The sequence below is a fragment of the Dendrobates tinctorius genome, unplaced genomic scaffold, assembly GCF_039654945.1.
Source record: "Dendrobates tinctorius isolate UK_male_01 unplaced genomic scaffold, ASM3965494v1 ptg000060l, whole genome shotgun sequence".
Classification (NCBI taxonomy): domain Eukaryota; kingdom Metazoa; phylum Chordata; class Amphibia; order Anura; family Dendrobatidae; genus Dendrobates; species Dendrobates tinctorius.
In genome coordinates, this window is record NW_027361728.1 from 29,011,101 (window position 1) to 29,019,226 (window position 8,126).

Below are 8,126 nucleotides of genomic sequence, written 5' to 3' on the forward strand. Positions count from 1 at the left end.
TCAGTGCAGGAATTAATGTGCTGCATGGTTTTATGTCTTTTTACATCAATTAAGGAATTTGCTCCTAAGACCTTGTGGGGGCAACACAACACATTACCAGACCCCAATCAGAGGACAATAAACATTTCACTCCTTATCTATGAACTGGTCCAATATTTATGGCCATAAATGTCTATCACTCCCCCATAATTATAGTTCTACTTCACGTCACTTGTTTTATCTACTGCATTATTTCTGTGCTGTGCATAAATATGTGATTCTTCAGAATTTTGTATTAGTCAATGCCTGATGAAGTGACCTGAGTAGTCTCGAAAGCTTGCAATTTGTTACCATCCTTTCAGTTAGCCATTAAAAGGTATCAACCACTGAGGACTCTCAATTCTGAATATTTTCCTATCTACTGGCTAGCACGGTACAAAGATATACATCTTTCCCTAAAAGGTAAACACTTTTTTTCCTTTATGACAAAAGTGGTAATCATTGTATTTTCAGAAGAAGATGATTTGTGATAATTTATGAGAATTTTATCATGTTCATAGAGAATTTTATACATGCATTTACACAGTATTCCAGCACACTTCTAAATTCTAAAATATTTGGAAGGGAATTTATTTAACATTTCATACAAATGGTGTTTACTATATAGAAGGATTCTCCAATAAATTATTCTGCCTTTAATAAAGACACTTACTACTTGACTTTATGTTAGAGAAAACATCAGTCTACGTGGAAAGCAAAACCTAGTGTAGCGGGACCTACTATTGCCCGAGGTAAGAGTTATGCCGAGAAATAGACGAAAACATGCAAAAAATATCCCATTGCTTTGAAATAAACACAAATTGTCAATACCTGGAGATACATTTTAAATGAATTAGTAAACAGATATTATTTTTATGGTGGAGAGGATATTGGATAGAATGCTTTATCTTATGATTAAAAAAAAATAATGCTTTATGTATTATCTTCTTAGTGGAAGCTCAGAATTTTTGTAGTTTAACAAGTAGGGTTGAGCGATACCATCCGATATTCAAAAGTATCGGATCGGAATGGATCGGCCTGATACACAAAAAAGTATCGGGTATCGCCGATTCCGATACCGGAAGTCCCATTAAAGTCAATGGGACAGAAATATCGGAATTAAAAAAACCCTTTCGGGAGGGGAGAAGAGTGTGGGCGGTGGGTGGGCGGACACTGTGCGTGTCTGTGTGTGCGGGCAGGGTCTGTGCTGCTGTTCTCCACGGGAAATCGGCGTGGGACACTTGTGGATTTCTGCGGATCAGGGAGTATATTGCTTGTTTGTTATTTTCTAATTTCTTTCATAGATGACACTGGCTTCGGGGATCAAAGTGACAAGTACTGGTGAGTATGTACACTGTGTTATATGTACTGTATGTCTATATGTATGTATTGTATGAATGTATGAATGTATTGTATGCAGTATGTATGTAGTATGTAGCATATATGTATGTTGTATGAATGTAGTATATATGTAGCATGTATGTAGTATATATGTATGTTGTATAAATGTAGTATATATGTAGCATGTATGTAGTATGTAGTATATATGTATGTTGTATGAATGTATATATGTAGTATGTATGTAGTATATATGTATGTTGTATGAATGTAGTATATATGTAGCATGTATATAGTATATATGTATGTTGTATGAATGTAGTATATATGTAGTATATATGTAGTATACATGTATGTTGTATGAATGTAGTATATATGTAGCATGTATGTAGTATATATGTATGTTGTATGAATGTGGTATATATGTAGCATGTATGTAGTATATATGTATGTTGCATGAATGTAGTATATATCTAGTATATATGTAGTATATACTGTATGTATGTTGCATGAATGTAGTATATATGTAGCATGTATGTAGTATGTATGTATGTTGTATGAATGTAGTATTTTTGTAGTATGTATGTAGTATATATGTATGTTGTATGAATGTAGTATTTATATAGTATGTATGTAGTATATATGTATGTTGTATGAATGTAGCATATATGTAGCATGTATGTAGTATGTAGTATGTAGTATATATGTATGTTGTATGAATGTAGTATATATGTAGCATGTATGTAGTAGGTATGTATGTTGTTTGAATGTAGTATGGGACTTGTAGTCCCATCTGACGATGCCTGCACACACACAAGACCCCCGGCAGGCCCGCACAGACCACTGGCAGCCGGCACAGGCCCCCGGCAGCCGGCACAGACCACCGACAGCTGGCACAGGCCCCCGAAAGGCCCGTACAGACCACCGGCAGCAGGCACAGGCCCACGGCAGCCGGCACAGATCACCGACAGCAGGCACAGGCCCCCGAGAGGCCCGTACAGACCACCGGCAGCCGACACAGGCCCCCGGCAGCCGGCACAGACCACCGACAGCCGGCACAGGCCCCCAAGAGGCCCATACAGACCAACGGCAGCCGGCAAAGGCCCCCGGCAGCCGGCACAGATCACCGACAGCCGGCACAGGCCCCCGAGAGGCCCGTACAGACCACCGACAGCCGACACAGGCCCCCGGCAGCCAGCACAGACCACCGACAGCCGGCACAGGCCCCCGAGAGGCCCGTACAGACCCCCCGCAGTCGGCAAAGACCGCGCATCATGATGCGCACAGACCGCGCATCATGATGACATCATTTCAGCAGCCAATTACAGCCACAACAGTGGCTCATTGCATTATGTGGACTTCCGATACCGGTATCCGTTATTGAAAAAGTATCGGTACTCGGTATCTGAATTCCGATACAGCGAATATCGGCCGATACCCGATATTTGCAGTATCGGAATGCTCAACACTATTAACAAGCACTAAAAATAGAGTGAGTTACAATGTGTTTTCTAATCACTTGTATATTATTTATTTCCTTTAAAGGGAATCTGTTTTAGCCCTATCAGCTGCTGGCACCGCCATCAGGGGCTTATCTACAGCATTCTGTAATGCTGTAGATAAGCCCCCGACGTAACCTGAAAGATAAGAAAAATGAGTTAGATTATGCTTACAAAGGGGCGCAGTCGGGTGCTGTAGGTGTCGCGGTCCTGTCTGGCGCCTCCCATCTTCTAGCGATGACATCCTCCTTCTTACTTCTGCGCAGGAGTTCTTAATCTGCCCTGTTGAGGGCAGAGTAAAGTACTGCAGTGCGCAGGTGCCGGGAAAGGTTAGATAAAAGGCAGATAAAGTATGCCTGCGCCGGAACCGCACTAGAAGTAAGACGGCATTGCTACAAGATGGGAGGTGCCGGACCAGACCGCGACACCCATCGGACCGGACCGGATGCCCGGGTGAGTATAATCTAACTTGTTTTTCTTATCTTTCAGTTTACATAGGGGGCTTATCTACAGCATTGCAGAATGCTGTAGATAAGCCCCTGATGGCGGTGGCCGCAGCTTGTAGGACTAAAAATAGGTGACAGATTCCCTTCAAATTAGCCTTAACAGAAGGAGAAATTACAATTACAATAAATTTATATAAGCTTGGAAAAGTATGTTATCTATTGGTTTCTAAGTTGAAATCTCATCTTCTCATGTTTAAAAAGTTTATATAACTATAAGATATATAGCGGATTAACTAAGTATTGAATACACCACCAATTTTCTAAGTAAATATATTTCTAAAGGTGCTATTGACATGAAATTCTCACCAGAGGTAACAATCCATCCAATCCACGCAGGCCAAGAAGTGAAACCATAGAAGTTCATAAATTAAGTTATGAGTAATAGTGATAACTGACACAGGGAACATATTAGCAAAAAGAAGTGCAAAAAGCCAAGAAAAGTCATGACACAAGCTGAAATCAATCACTTATTAGAAAGCAATACTGCCACTTTGTGGAAAATAATATCAGCTGGTTCAACTGATGGCCTATAAAAGATGTCTCAATATCAAGGTACCACACAAGAAACATCATTATGGGTAAAACTAGTGAGCTGTCTCAAGACCTTTTCAACCTTATTGTTGCAAAAGATACTGATGACATTAGTTACTGAAGAATTTCTAAAGTACTGAAGGTTTCAGTCATTACTGTTTAAGCCATAATCCAGAAGTGGAAAAAATATAATTTCACCATAAACTGGCCTTGACCAGGTTCTCACTGCAAGAATTCAGACAGAGGAGTGAAAACAATTGTCAGAAGAGTTGATGGCCACCTGTGGAGAGCTACAAAACACCTAGAATCAGCATGTAGAATTGTTTAAAAAAAACTATAATTAATGCACTCCATTGCCTTTATGCGTGCTCACCATAAAAGACTCCATTGCTGAACAAAAAGCATGTTTAAGCACGTTTAGAGTTTGCTCAACAACATTTAGACAAGTCTGTGAAATACTGAAAGAATGCAGTTTGGTCAGATTCAACCAAAATTGAACTCTTTGAATGCCATAATACACTCCATGTTTGGATGCTAAAAAGCACTACATATCACCCCCAAAACAACAACAGTGTTTGAAGGTGGAAAAATAGTTACAAAATGTTCGGGTTTGGGTACCAGAACAGTGCCCGGACCTGAACCCAGACCCCATTCACTTTAATGGGGGGCCCGATCATCCAATCTTTGCTACGCTGTTATGTGCATGACAGTACGGCAAACACCACTTCTGATCAGCGGGGAAATCAACCCTGCCAGTCAGAGAGCCATGGTTCCGGCGCTGTCAAAAGAGAGCGAGAGCCTGCAGCTGTGATCAGAGGTATAAACTTTACCTTCGGTCACTGGTATCAGCTGATGGGACTACAGCTCCTCTCATCTGACACCTGCTACCGCTAATTACAGTGAAAGCAGGAGCGGTGGATGGGAGTTTTCAGCTGCTGCTCCTGCGCTGTAAATAAATAATTTTAAAAAATGGCGTGGGTTCCCCTGTATTTTTGCTATCCAGCCAGACAAAACTCACAGCTGGGGGCTGCATCCCTCAGCTGTCAGATTCAGCAAGGCTAGTTAACAAGAAAAGAGGGGTCCCCACAGTGATTTTTAAATTATTTAAATAAATAATTTTAAAAAACAGTGTGGCGTCCCCCCATTTTTGACAACCAACCTTGCTAAAGCAGACAGCTGGGGGCTGGTATTCTCAGGCTGGTAAGGGGCCATAAATATTGTCCCCCCCAGCATAAAAATAGCAGCCCGCAGCTGCCCAGAGAATGCGCATCTATTAAATGCGCCAATTCTGGCAATTTGCTGAGCGCCTCCCACTTGCCCTGTAGCAGTGGCATGTGTGGTAACATTTATGGGGTTGATGTCACTGATGACTGAGCTGCTGTGTGCACAGCCTCAGTGACCGGTCGTGACGTCAGAGTGGTAACCTCCAGTCACTCGGGCTCTGTTCCCTTGGAGAGAGAATGTCTCATGGTGCAAGGGTGAGTTCATCTCAGTTCACTGGGGGAAATTTCTCACAGTGAACTCACCTCTGCACAGTGAGACTTTTTTCATTGTGTTAGCGGTGAGCACCGCAGTTCAGGGGCCAGCTCGCTGCGGTAACCATGAATGAGGTAATTGTCTATTGCACTCCGGCACATTTCATGCCACTGGAGCTCCTGGCTGGTTATGTGGACATGTGCTGTGAGGGCGCTACTTTACTAAACAGCTATTACATGGGAACTATGGATAGCCCCACACATTCCTGCCTCAAATGGTCTCTTTTAGGCTGGTTTCACATTTGCGGTTTTTTTCGCGGTATTTTAGCGCTAAATAGCGCATGCGTTTTTTTTTCCTATACTTTGCATGGGATGCGCTTATGTGCGCATACACATGCGTTTGTACGCGTTTTACCGCGCATGCGTTTTTTTGCGGTATGCGCTCGGGCGCACAAAATGCAACCTGTTGCATTTTTTGGTGCGTCTGACTTGCCTCAAAAAAACGCATGCGCGCGCAATGCGTTTTTTTACAGCAAGACACCCATTATAGTCTATGGGTGCGCATATGTGCGCATTGGCATGCTTATGTATGCGTTTTTTGGCACATGCGTTTTTTTTGTTAACCATGGAATTTAGGGGTTTGGGTTAGAGTTAGGGTTAGTTAAGGGGGTTTAGGGTTAGGGTTAGGGTTAGGGTTAGGTTTAGGGTCAGGGTTAGGGTCAGGGTTAGGGTTAGTTAGGGTTTAGGGTTTGGGTTAGGGTTAAGTATGGTTTGGTTAAGGGTTAGGGTCAGGGTTAGGGTTAGGGTTAGGGTTAGGGTCAGGGTTAGGGTTAGGGTTAGGTTTAGGGTCAGGGTTAGGGTTAGTTAGGGTTTAGGGTTTGGGTTAGGGTTAAGTATGGTTTGGTTAAGGGTTAGGGTCAGGGTTAGGGTTAGGGTTAGGGTCAGGGTTAGGGTTAGGGTTAGGTTAGGTTTAGGGTCATGGTTAGGGTTAGTTAGGGTTTAGGGTTTGGGTTAGGGTTAAGTATGGTTTGGTTAAGGGTTAGGGTCAGGGTTAGGGTTAGGGTTAGGGTCAGGGTTAGGGTTAGGTTAGGTTTAGGGTCAGGATTAGGGTTAGTTAGGGTTTAGGGTTTGGGTTAGGGTTAAGTATGGTTTGGTTAAGGGTTAGGGTCAGGGTTAGGGTTAGGGTTAGGGTCAGGGTTAGGGTTAGGGTTAGGTTAGGTTTAGGGTCAGGATTAGGGTTAGTTAGGGTTTAGGGTTTGGGTTAGGGTTAAGTATGGTTTGGTTAAGGGTTAGGGTCAGGGTTAGGGTTAGGGTCAGGGTCAGGGTAAGGGTTAGGGTTAGGGTTAGGGTTAGGGTTAGGGTCAGAGTTAGGGTTAGGGTTAGGGTCAGGGTTAGGGTTAGGGTTAGGGTTAGGGTCAGGGTTAGGGTTAGGGTTAGGTTTAGGGTCAGGGTTAGGGTTAGTTAGGGTTTAGGGTTTGGGTTAGGGTTAAGTATGGTTTGGTTAAGGGTTAGGGTCAGGGTTAGGGTTAGGGTTAGGGTTAGGGTCAGATTTAGGGTTAGGGTTAGGGATAGGGTTAGGTTTAGGGTCAGGGTTAGGGTTAGTTAGGGTTTAGGGTTTGGGTTAGGGTTAAGTATGGTTTGGTTAAGGGTTAGGGTCAGGGTTAGGGTTAGGGTTAGGGTCAGGGTTAGGGTTAGGGTTAGGTTAGGTTTAGGGTCAGGATTAGGGTTAGTTAGGGTTTAGGGTTTGGGTTAGGGTTAAGTATGGTTTGGTTAAGGGTTAGGGTCAGGGTTAGGGTTAGGGTTAGGGTTAGGGTCAGGGTTAGGGTTAGGGTTAGGGTTAGGGTCAGGGTTAGGGTTAGTAAAGTCATGGTTTGGGTTAGTGTGAGGGGCCACCTAATGTTGGAAAAAAACGCAAACGCGGTAAAAACGCACTAAAAACGCATACAAACGCATAAAAACGCTGCGTTTTTTTCATGCATGCTCATAAAAATGCTTGAAAAAAACGCAGCAGTTGTATGCTTTTGTATGCGTTTTTTCAATGCGTTTTTTTTGCGGGAAAACGCGCTGCAAAAAAAAGCAAGTGTGAAACCAGCCTTACTTCACTGCCACCTGGTTTATCACCAGAGTACAGTCAGTGAATGTCATTTTTTTCTCACAGTTCCTCATCAGAGAGTGCTTGCCAATATGGCCAGACTCAACTACTCAGCTCTTTGACGCTTAGGAAACTCTCACCCGGGTTACTCACTTCATCTCACGTTCTATTCCATCCTGGCACGTTACCTTTAAGAGCTATGAGCTACTTGGGGCCTTACTGTTCAGTGCACCTTCTCCGCACCTCTCTAACTTGGTCACTCTGCTTTCTGATCAGTTCTTTGAGCTGGTACTGTACTTCTCTACGCATCTCTGTAACTCTCCCTCTCTGTCCTTTCCTATCTTTTCAATCTTTTGCCACAGAAAACCCGCTGCATGTGCCTTGCTCAGCACTCAAACCAAATGTTTGCTCTAGCTGCAAGCTAGGCCCTGTCTGAGTTATTACCAATAAGTTCTCTCTGATCCTGCTACATAGCCCCTCCCTCTCTGGGCTAGTCCCAACATTTAACTGTGTCTTACCTTACTAACTGTTGCTGGGCAGAACTCCTAACAGTACAGTGCAAAACAATGCAATACACCACTTCACAATCCCCACTGCACATCACCATAATGTCATTATATACATTCCACTTTTTCAGTTATACACAGTAATGATGTCTTCAAGGGGA